We start from the raw sequence: 11392 nt of genomic DNA, 5'->3' as shown, positions 1-11392 counted from the left end.
ACGAAAGAAGATTTGGTTCTAAGCCATCTCATCGGATTTGGGTCATCTTCATCTTCTTCTTTTCAATGGTTGGAGTTTCGTTTTTTATACCTTTACGAAATGGACAAAATAAAAACTCTGCTGAAACCCAAACCAAATCCACAATAGCAATTGAGAGATTGGCAGAGACGGAGAAAACTGTGAACAAAGAATAAGAAAATAGGTTTGTAGGGGAAGAGACGGAGAATCCTGAAACACTCCCTGCAACGAAGAAGAAACCTGTGAATAAAGAAGTAGAAAAAAAAAAAAAAAAAACACACACAAGAAGAAACCTGCTCTCAAACGGTTGAGATTAAGTTGTCGCGTTTAGTGGTGAGTTTAAAGAATTTCATCGTCGCACCGCTACCACCCACTCTTAAAAAAAAATAAATTATTAAGATCTTTCTTGTATCAAGAATTTTGATCTCCTCCAATTTTGACACCTTCCAATTCTCTTCCAATCCCTCACAGGGGAACTGAAATGACCACTTATCCATTGCTTTGACACACTTCCCAAAGCAATGGGTAAGTGGTCATTTCATTCCCATTTGAGGGACTGGAGGGTGTCAGAATCGAAGGTGATAATGATCCTCCAGTGACATGTCTCAATTAAAGTCTGCACCCGTAACTTAAGAACAATTAGGCCCCATTTGATTGATGAGAAGAACAGTACCACAAAATGAAAAAAAAAAAAAAAAAAACATTGATGGGGAGAGTCGGGATACCGAGGTGAGAATATTATAGGACTGGATCTTGCTATATAGTGTGTTGTGGAAGAGATGTGAGATTTTTTATTTTTTCATGAATAATAACTAAAGTTTTTTGTTTTTTTGTGAAACTTTGGATAACAGAGAGATGTGATTTCAAATACCATGTCAACAGACAAAACATTTAATATTATTCCCTCTTTTGTAAGGTCACCATTTCAAATTAAACAAGCAAGATATGAGTGAGATTTTGAGATTTTGAAGTGTCATAGCAATACATTCTCAATCCAATTCTCCCACTTCACCCAAAGCCCCATTTATGATGGGATATCTCACCAAGGTTTGGGAATGAGAGAGAGAGAGAGGGAGTTAATAGCACCATGAAGTCTTTCAATGGCATCTGTGAAGAGCTCCATGGCAAAAACCTTGAAGTACTCCAACATACAGAGGTTCACCTTCGTTGGATGGAATCTTGAATTGTTCAATCAAGACTCGAATCGCCTTGTCGATCTGGGTCCAAAACGGAGGCAATGGAAGCCACTTCTTCACTAGATTAGATTATTGAAGTGAAGGATAGAGCCTCTGATGGAGCATTCTGAAGTGCAGCGAATTAGAAGGGTTGTACGCCGGCATTAGGCCGCTTGATTATTTGAAGGCATTTTCCATGGAATGAGTTGCAGAGAGCCCACTCTTCTCAAATCTAAGCTTATCCTCCCCTCCCCCTCCCCCTCCCCCCATCTCTCTCTCTTCTCATTAGACTATTGTCTCTCCTAACTCTCAAACTAATTCTCCCCCACTTTATAATTTTAATTATTCACCCTACCAACATGTGAGGCATATGCATTAGACAGTCTCATCCCATATTCCCCTTTAAACAAAAGGGGTTTTAAGGTTTTGAGTTGGATCCGAAGCGATATTTCGTGAGATTTCCCACTTTATTTAGTATGATATATGGCAAAGAATGATGTGAACCAAAAAATAAGAATGTGAGCGTTGCCTTGAGACAAACCCTCCTCCCCAACCCAATCCAATAACCCCTGTAGTGGTTTTTTTTAGTTTTTTTTGGATGGAAAAGAAAGATTACACATAGATGATGTTATGACCTTCCTTGTCGGTGCACCAAATAAAGTCAATACTAGTGAAATTATAAGGTTCTTCAGCTATCTCAAAAAAACACTATTTATAAGATTCCAGGGCGGTATTTTCCACCTTACTTGTGTGTGTGGGGGGGGACACACACGGTAGTACCGGGCGGGAAGTAGAGGATTTTGATAGTCCATTTCAAGCCCCTCCAGCTAAGGCAGCTTCCCCATTTGCAGGAAAAACTTTTTCTATTAAATCTGACCAAAGAATTGAAACCATCAAATTGGGGATGGATAACAGGAAATTTTTTTTTTTTTGTTAAATCTGACTAAAAAATTGAAACACATTTTTGCATGTTATTAAAAAAACCATCTTTGAATCATTCTATTATTATCCTTCCTTCCTTAATATTGTAAACAAAAGACTTATTAGCACGTATTAAAGGTACAATTAAAATACTCATAAACCTACTCTGCACCTAACAATCTATCTGTTCTACCAAAAAAACAAAAACTAAGAACTCATTTTAGTCCAGCTCTACACTGGATCTACAAATCCCTGGAACCAGAAGACTTCTGCAATTCTGCTGCTACTTCTTTGAACTACTTACTGGGCTTTACTTCATTGATGCTTAAGATTTGTGACTGCCCAACTTTTTTCCTTAAAGATATAACCAAACGAATTGGGTCCATTCCTTCCCCAATCAAAACCACTTCATCTTTCTCCTTCCCTTCCATCCTCACCTCATCCACACCTTCATTCATAATCATTTTTTTAATCAGAAATTAAGTTAAGTCAGGGAGATTAAAATTAAGGAAATTAATATATACTTTACTTACTAATTAGTAATACTACTACTACTTACCTTCTAAAGAAGCAGCAATCTGAAGGGCTTTGGTTCTGCAACTCTGGCACTTCATCTGCACTTTCACCACTATCTTTTGCTGCATAATTAAGAATTGTCACAAACACTTATTAGAGGACTAATTACTGATATGGAAATGGAAAACCATGTTAATTAACTCAATTTATATATAATTATGTATTATAATTACATACCTTCATAGTAATCTTCTTTCTTTTCCTTTGATGTAGAAATGAAAATTATGAGATTCTGATTTGGAATACTGTGAGAGTGAGAGAGAGAGGAGAGGACTAGAAAAGAAAAGAGAGAAGGCTTTTTAGGCTTCTTTGATGAATTTACTTCCTTAAATACTAAACAGGGGAACAAGGGAACACGGTTTTGCCTTTTTTTTAAATGAAGTCAATGTAAGTCTTTGGTCTTTCACTTAATTTCCAGCTTTCAACATCAAAATTTAAAGGAAGGGACAGATCGGCTTTCGTGGGCTTCTTCCATCTTTCTTGATTTGCAAGCAATTTGCTTGCAATGCAGATCGTCTACGGCCCAGCTGCCCGTAGCAGCCTGTGCGGCACAGATTGGATCACGCGCAATGACCGTCAAACCCCTTGCCCAGCGCCTTATTCGAGTGGGGTAAAATCGATCACTGCACACGTGACCCTGTCACGTCACATAGGCTGCTACGGGCAGCTGAGCCGTAGGAGACCTGGATCCACTTGCGGTGAAGGTTTTCCTTTGGAAAAGGATGAATCTAGAGATGCTTTGACCTTATGAGTTATCATCATAAAATTTCATTCTTGTTGGTCCAAAATACTCTTTGCTACTCTAATCAGATATTGTTCTGTTATACTTAAATTTTTTTTTTTTTTTGTTTGTCTATCCTACCCAAAGACCCATAGGCCAACAACTCATACCGAATAGATATGGTACGGTATCGATATGAGATACCTATATCGATCCAGTATTCGGTATGGTATCGGAATGGACAAAACAATAAAAATGAACCATATCGTACCAACACCATACCGATCGACCTATATGGAATAGATACAATATGGTATCGATATGAGATACCTGAACCGATCCGATATTCGATATGGTATCGGTATGAGGTAAATGTATAGCATACCATACAGCCACTGGTTGACACCCTTATCTACAACTACCGGGGGAGAGGAGAGAGGAGTGCCTTTTTGCGCAAATTGTATTTGAAACATTTTTTTCAGCTTTCGTGGGCTTCTTCCATCTTTCTTGACTTGCAAGCAATTTGCTTGCAATGCAGATCGTCTACGGCCCAGCTGCCCGTAGCAGCCTGTGCGGCACAGATTGGATCGCGCGCAATGACCGTCTAACCCCCTGCCCAACACCTTGTTCGAGTGGGGTTAAAGCGATCATTGCACGCGTGACCCTGTCACGTCGCATAGGCTGCTACGGGCAGCTGAGCCGTAGGAGATCTGGATCCACTTACGGCGAAGGTTTTCCTTTGGAAAAGGATGAATCTAGAGATGATTTGACCTTATGAGTTATCATCATAAAATTTCATTCTTGTTGGTCCAAAATACTCTTTGCTAGTCTAATCAGATTTTGTTCTGTTATACTTAAATTTTTTTTTTTTTTTGGGGTTGTCTATCCTACCCAAAGACCCATAGGCCAACAACTCATACCGAATAGATATGGTACGGTATCGATATGAGATACCTATATCGATCCAGTATTCGGTATGGTATCGATATGGACAAAACAATAAAAATGAACCATATCGTACCAATACCATACCGATCGACCTATATGGAATAGATACAGTATGGTATCGATATGAGATACCTGAACTGATCCGATATTCGATATGGTATCGGTATGAGGTAAATGTATAGCATACCATACCGCCACCGGTTGACACCCTTATCTACAACTACCGAGGGAGAGGAGAGAGGAGTGCCTTTTTCGCAAATTGTATTTGAAACATTTTTTTTCTTTTTGTATGTTTTTGGCTTTAAAGTTTGAAATATGAACTAATAACTATCCTTGATTTGCTTTAAAAGTAGAAAGTAAGATCATCTTTTAGTGTCATAGAAATGAAATGATTAGCTCATGTATATCTATGGCAATATAAGTGTAGGGTTTCTTGAAGAGAGGTAGGTATCTATCCTCTCCCATGTCCGGTATGATTTTCATACATGCATTGAGTTAATTCAAGTTGGGTCAGTCTGGGTCTATTAAATTATATTTTTGGATAATGGACTTAAGGTGCTTTTGGGCCTATTGGCGACTTATATTTTAAGTTATGGGCTTTCCATCTTGGGCCTGGTTTTAGGCCCAATACAAATTGACATGTTCACTGTTTATTGTGTCTTTTCTTTGGTGTATACCCTTTCTTATGGGTTGTGTCTCTTCATAAAGGTAAACCCATATGTAGGAGGAGCCCAAATGTTTGGATTCAGAATATTCAAAGGAAATTAAATCATGATGGTATATTTTAGACTCCCTTGTTGAGATTATTTGAAGGGGAACTTTCAAATCTATAAATAGAGGGTAGATGGTTGTCATTTTCATTTAAAAATGTTTTCTTTTATGCTTATAATTGTTTTTTAGCACGCTTTCTCCTTCTCTTCTTCTTTGTTTTGTGAGTGTCGAGCACAACTTCTGATGCCCTTAGTTGGTTTACTAAGTGCAGTGCATTATTATTAGTCTCACAAGTTGGGGGTTGTTTTATCTTGGGGGTTGATTGGCAAACAAACTCGTTTGTACTATAAGGAACCTCTATAACCTTAAGGAGATTGACTATTTGACTGATTTAATCCATTCAAAGTCTTGCAGAATTCGAACCCGAATTTGGTAAAGTTCATACGCTTTCCTTCAACTTGGTAGAATTTACTTAAGTATTCTATTCCTCGATGTTTAACTGCATATATTCAATTCGGAATGCTGACCATGGTGAAATTGTGTAGAAAAAAAATTTGGTTATTCATTTATTAATCACTTATCTTGCTTATTTGTCTTCTTTTAATTCTGCTAGTGCTTCCCATGTATTATCTATATATCTGCAAAGTGAGACTACTTTGAAGTTAGAATAGAGTCCAACCATGCGACCATCGTGCCCTCATAAATTTCTACTTTTCCAAGGGAGAGTGGCGGTCATTTCGCGTGGCTTTGTCATAATGTCATGCGACCAGATAGCATTTTTTCTCTCTTATTTATATCATATTATTTCTTTCGATTGTAACTTAAACTGTCCATAACTAAGGACCAAATTAGAGTCTGCTCATATGGCTATTATATTGTGTATTCTCATGAATGGTGATTCCAAATACAAGTGTGAAGTGTATATATGTGTATATTGAACAATATCGCTTGCGAATCTTGAATGAATTATTATCGGTTGTACGAAACGAAATTCTCAACAATATTAGTTTGTGATTGATCCCCAAACTTGGACGGCCCTTATCATTGCAATTGAATATTATAGACTTTGATGTTATAACGAATGATGCCAATAGAATATATCGACGTGCAGTTAGTGTATAATGTTTATTTGTAAATTAAAGATATGTTCAATTAAAAATCCACTTCCCATGATACCAACTTTTCGTAAGAATTGGGACTCTCTTGACCTACCAAGTGGCATATGTAGAGGATGGAGTTGCATCGGACTAGCCTTGCTCACATAATTTTATAAGTGTGAGATACTTTTATGTTACATATTTTAATATTATATTTAAAATGTATTTAATCTTCCCCTATAAAATAACCAAATAAACCCAAAGAGACCCCTCCCAAAAACAAAACAAAAAAATAAATTAATTAATTAATTAATTAAAAAACCTTAATTACCTCTTACTTTGAACAAAAGTCAACACTTGCATTCTAAGTTGTGAATTTTTTTTTATTTTTTATGAGGTTGTGAATTTTGTTTTAGTGTCTATTTCGGTTTGGTTCTAGGATGAATTTTTATTTTATCATTTCAGCAATTATAATTACTGTAGCATCTACATTATATGCTACAGGAATTCTCCCCCCCCCTCCCCTTACAATTTTGATTGTTCACCGTACCAATATGTATTAGACAAACTCAACTCATATGCCCCATTAAACATAGGATGCCTTAAGGTATTGAGTTAGATACCAATCACTATTTCTGGGGATTTCTCACTTTATTTAGTATGATACATGGTAGGGGTGTCAACCGGTCGGGTTCGGTCGGGCTTAGCCGGGCCTCACCAATTGTGCAGGCTGCACCGTGTCCAACCATTTAAAAATTAGGTCCTAGCCATGTCGGGCTCGATCGGGGTTCGGTCGGTGTCGGTCTTTAATCGGGTACTAAAATCGGACTTTAATCGGGTCTTAACCGGGTTGTGGGCCTGTTTAACTCTTCATCGAGCCTTGCCCAGGTCTTAATCGGGCTTTTACAGAATTAAATTCCTACTTGAAAAAATAAAGAGAAAAGAAATGGGTTTCCACCAAAACACATTTAAGACCCAAATCCAAACCCAATTTTTCAAACCATAATCTTTTCCTGAACTTATGTTTATTAGTTTCTACAAAAAAAAAAGGAAGAACTTATGTTTATTAGTTTTTATTTACTGATTTGTTTCTTTTTGTAATTATAATTAACTCAAACTTATGAAGTGCTTATACTTATCAGCTCAATCATCATTGACGATACTGGGTTCGTCTTGCTATTTGTTTTCTCTTTGGAGCAAGAACACCCCCAGTCCTTTTTGTATATGTCTGGTTTTGATTCTATGAAATGAGAAGCTTAATGGAAAAGAATATAAACATTTTTCTGAGTTAAGGAAACCCATCAATTGAATTGCCCATTAATTTAGGCTTAATGGGCTAATCATTTTAAGGAGTTAAATAGGAAACGAGAGAGGGTTATCAGGTGGGCTAAATGGATTAATGGAGGGTGGTTTGCTCAAAGGGTCGAGCTGTAGCTGAGCGGGCTAGGTCGGGCTTGAAAACGGTCGGTCCGATCGATCCGATCGGACGCCCGACGGGCTAGGACCCCACACCGGAACTGCCCTATTATTAAACGTGTCAGGCTTAAGCCCGACACGTTTAAGAATCGGTCAGGTCCGGATCGGGCTTTAATCGGACGGGCTCGATCGGACCTGCCGGGCCGGGCCTAGAATTGACACCCCTAATACATGGTAAGAAATGATGTGAGCGTAAAACCCTAAACCGTCTTTCTAACAAAAAAAAAAATAAAAAATGTGAGTGTTGTCCCGATCGAGACCGCCCCCCAACCAAACCCAACCCCTGGGGTTTTTGTATCATATAACGGATGTTCTTTAATGGATTAATGACCAATCGAAGAATCTACATCATTTAAATTTGTAAATAAACATTTCCTACAAGCCGGGGTGCGCAACAAGAATTTTCCTAAGTGCCAAAATGTTATAATCCCCTTCCCTTATGAGTTCGCAACTAACCCCCTTAGGTTTTAGTATTTTCTAAAATACCCCTTTCAATTGGAGCGAGATTCTATTTCAACACCTTCAATTACAAGCAACAAGCTACAAAATGGTATACTCCCCTTCCTCTATGGGTTCACAATTACCCCATTAGATTTGAGTAATTTTCAAAAGAGTAAATTACACGTCACCCCTGGTTTTCAAACAAAACTCAAATCATCTCCTGGTTTTTGAAAATAGTCAAATCACCCCCTGTATTAGACCCCAATATGACAAATTAGTTCCTACCGTTAGCTTTATGCTGTTAAGTGATGATCAGTCAGTTAAATAAATTTAAATCCCTAAACTACCCTTGACATCCAAACATAGATTTTGAAGGATAGTATTTTAAATTTAATTCTAATGTTTTAGTACAAGGGTAAACTAGTCGTTTCACACCAATAACTAACAGCAGATTAACACCGTTACTGTAGAGGGGGACGGATGAGTATTTTCAAAAACTAGGGGTGATTTGAGTTTCGTTTAAAAATCAGGGGATGACATGTAATTTACCCTTTCCAAAATACCCTTTGTAGTCAGAGTGGGATTCCATTTCGACGCCTGTGGTTGGTTTGCAGGAAAATTTTTTCTGGGGGTTGGGGTGGAAAACAGGGGGAAAAAAAAAAAGTATTGAATTGAGCTATTCAACCACACATTTTTGCATGATATTAAAAAAACCATCTTGGAATCATTCCATTATTATCCTTTATTCTTAATATTGCAAACAATAAGACTTATTAGTACGTATGAAGGGTAAACCTACTTTGTACCTTACAATCTATCTGTTCTACCCAAAAAAAAAAAAAAACACAAGCAATCGATCTGTAATGCCAAAGAACTGAAAAGGTATTCTGCTACTACTAGGAACTCATTTTAGTCCAGCTATACACTTGATCTACAAATCCCTGGAACCAGAAGACTTCTGCAGTTCTGCTGCAACTTCTCTGAACTACTTACTGGGCTTTACTTCAATGATGCTTAAGATTTGTGACTGCCCAACATTTTTCCTCAAAGACTTGACCAAAGGAATTGGGTCCATTCCTTCCCCAATCAACACCACCTCATCTTTCTCTTTCCCTTCCATCCTCACCTCATCCACACCTTCATTCATAATCATTTTTAATCAGAAACTAAAGCATGCAGGAGATTAAAATTAAAGAAAATATATGTTAGAATAAACACCAACCAAAACACGAGCAAAAACGAAAAATAGAGCAGGATGACACGGAGATTTAACGTGGTTTACACACCAGTATGGTGTGCTACATCCACGGGTGAAGGTGAAGATGTTTCACTATGTAAAATTGAAGAAAGTCACAATGGAGATCTCACAAGAACACCCAAAACGGTGCTGCTTCACTCTCCTAGAGGGTAAAGAATATAAATACTCTTCCATCGGATCGGGTCGATCCATCAGGTTGGGTAGAACTGTAGCGTGGGGGCTTCACCTCCGCACCCCCTAATGAGATCAGTGTGGGGCTCCAAGCTCTGAGCTTTGGCCGATGCTACCATCATAGATCTTAGAAAAAGTTTCATTCGAGTACCCACAAAAAACGTTGGAGTGGGTCATTCTTCGAAACGGATCCAAGAATTCGAGACATACATAACAATATATACTTTTAACTTACTAATTACTACTACTTACCATCTAAAGAAGCAGCAATATGAAGGGCTTTGGTCCTGCAATTCTGGGACTTCATCTGCACTTTCACCACTATCTTTTGCTACAAATCACAAACACTTATCATTAGCTCTTGTTTGTTTTACAGTATAATAGAGGACTAATTGCTGATATGGGAATGGAAAATTATGCTAATTAACACAATTTATAGATAATGTATTATAGATATCTACCTTCATATTGATCTTCTTTCTTCTTCTCCTTTGATGTGGTAATGAAAATTGTGAGATTTGCTTTTGTGTCCAAATGCCAAGCCAATGGAACTAATGGAGCACTGAGACTGAGAGAGAGAGGACAAGAAAAGGGAGAAGGCTTTGGGCTTCTTTACGATGAGGGAAGGCTTTGGGCTTTACTTCATTAAATACTAAACATGGACTGAAGTCAATGTAAATCTTCGGTCTTTCACTAATTTCCAGCTTTCACATCAAAATAAAAAAACACTTGGGCTTCGTGGCTTCTTCCACCTTTCTTGACTTGCAAAGCAATTAGCTTGCGCTGAAAGATTTCCCTTCAACCGTGGAGAACAATGAGAATCTTCTTATTGGTCATCATAAAATTTTATTCTTATTGTTTTGTTTGTTTGTTTGTTTGTTTATTGGGTTGATGTTCTCTCTCCCGCAGCACAGCTTGCGTCCATTTAAATTAGTGACTATCCTTGACTTGCTTTAAAGGAGATAGTAGGAACATTCTTTCAGGTTTCACTTTTTGAAAAGCAAATAAATGTGGACTAGATGTCGCTAAGGAGCTTGATCGATGAAGCACCGATCAAAGTCCTGACGTAGGTCTCCCAAGGGAGTAGCGAACCACCAGAGCAAGCCTTGGATCGACGGTGTATTTTTCTTACACACATCGAGTTAAGACAAGTTGGGTCAGTTTGAATCTATTAAATTATATTTTTAGAAAATGTCTTAAGGTGCTTTTGGATCTATTGGTGACTTCTATTTTTAAGTTATGACCTTTCGGTCTTGGGCCTGGTTTTTATAGGCCCAATGCAATTGATACATTCATTGTCTTTGAATTTTTCTTTGGGACATATCCTTTCATATGGACTGTGTCTCGTCATAGAGACACACCCATACGTTGAAGAAGCCCAAATGCATGGATTCAGAATCTCCGAAGGAAATTTAATAATGACGGTATATTTTAGACCCCTTCGAAGAGACTCCTTGAAAGGGAATTTTTACATCTATAAATAGAGGGTAGATGATTGTTATTTTCATTCATTTAAAAACATTTTCTTAAGTTCATCGGGATGTTAAAAAAAAAAAATAAACAACAAAAACATTTTCTTCTCTTCTAGTACCTTCTCTTCTTCTTTGTTTTGTGAGCGTTGAACACAATTCTTGGCGTCCTTAGTTGGCTTACTAAGTGTAGTGTATCACTATTAGCCCCACAATTTCGCGGTTGATTGGCAAGCAAACTCGGTTGTACTATATGGGGCCTCTATAACCTTAAGAAGAGTGATTATTTTGGTACGACTCAACTCATTCAAAGTGTTGCAAAATCTGAACATGTTCAAGTGTGGCAAAATCTAAATTTTATAAAGTTCATACACTCTCCTTCAATTGGTAGTTAGAATTTACTTAAGTCT

At 37.6% G+C, this 11392-nt stretch overlaps 1 protein-coding gene and 1 long non-coding RNA gene across 2 annotated transcripts in view; one reads left to right on the top strand and one right to left on the bottom strand.

The window, feature by feature from the left end:
* Positions 1-2487: 2487 nt before the first annotated feature.
* LOC122639544 lies at positions 2488-10004 on the bottom strand. The gene is made up of 3 exons (XR_006329530.1): positions 9975-10004; positions 2674-2752; positions 2488-2562 (listed from the first exon to the last, which is right to left on the bottom strand). It is a non-coding gene; the product is annotated as an uncharacterized LOC122639544 (long non-coding RNA).
* Positions 9189-11392, top strand: part of LOC122639541 (vesicle-fusing ATPase) — a 28935-nt gene continuing 26731 nt past the window's right edge. Inside the window, exon 1 of the mRNA XM_043832407.1 lies at positions 9189-9204. The gene's annotated coding sequence lies outside the window, so the exon portion shown is untranslated. The remainder of the gene's footprint in view (positions 9205-11392) is intronic.

The sequence above is a fragment of the Telopea speciosissima genome, chromosome 9, assembly GCF_018873765.1.
Source record: "Telopea speciosissima isolate NSW1024214 ecotype Mountain lineage chromosome 9, Tspe_v1, whole genome shotgun sequence".
NCBI lineage: Eukaryota > Viridiplantae > Streptophyta > Magnoliopsida > Proteales > Proteaceae > Telopea > Telopea speciosissima.
Note: the sequence above shows the minus strand (reverse complement) of the source record. Positions and strands in the feature narration are given on the sequence as shown.